Consider the following 1,005-nt stretch of genomic DNA (forward strand, 5'->3'; position numbering starts at 1 on the left):
ACAGACGCTTTGCAAAGCTCCTCCTCAGCCCCACGGCATCATTTAAAAGCGACCAGCTTCATCCTGTCTGTGTGGAAGGGAGGCATGTGGGATTTAATGATTAGTGGCCACGTTATAAATACTGAGCCCAAAAGTTGTGATCTCCAGCATTTGCAGTAATTTTCTTCCACTCTTTAAGTAGCTGGATGGTATAGCAGTGGACTCCAAATTTTGTCATCTGTGTCACATTATAGCTTCATTTACATTTTTTATATTTAAAAAATCATATTTTATGACTATGTAAGACATAGAATCCCTCCAGCATGGAAACAGGCCATTCAGCCCATGGAGCTCACGCCCACCCTCCTAAGAGCACCCCAACCCAGACTCACTCCTCTAACCCTATCCTGCAATTACAATGACTAATCCACCTCACCTACACTTTCCTAGACTTTTTGGGTAATTTAACATAGTCAAATCCGCCTTACCTACATAAGTTTGGACTATGTGGGAGGAAACCCACACTGATATACGGAGAATGTTAAAAATCACACAACACCAGGTTATAGTCCAACAGGTTTATTTGGAAGCACAAGCTGATGAAAGGGCAGCACTCCGAAAGCTACTGCTTCCAAATAAACCAGTAGGACTATAACCTGGTGTTGTGTGATTTTTAACAAGGTTATAGTCCAACAAGTTTATTTGGAAGTACAAGTTATTTGGAGAGCTGCTCCTTCATCAGGTAGCTAGTGGCATAAAAAACTGTAGATGCTGGAATCCAAGGTAGACAAGAAGAACACAGCAAGCCAGGCAGCATCAGAAGGTGGAGAGGTTGATGTTTTGATTAGATTCCCTACAGTGTGGAAACAGGCCCTTTGGCCCAACCAGTCCACATCAACCCTCCAAAGAGTAACCCACCCAGACCCATTTCCCTAACACTATGGGGCAATTTAGCATAGACAATTCACCTGATTTGCACATCTTTGGACGGTGGGAGGAAACTGGAGCACCTGGAGGAAACCCACA

Source organism: Chiloscyllium punctatum, chromosome 3 (assembly GCF_047496795.1).
Source record: "Chiloscyllium punctatum isolate Juve2018m chromosome 3, sChiPun1.3, whole genome shotgun sequence".
In the NCBI taxonomy this organism is placed as follows: Eukaryota; Metazoa; Chordata; class Chondrichthyes; order Orectolobiformes; family Hemiscylliidae; genus Chiloscyllium; species Chiloscyllium punctatum.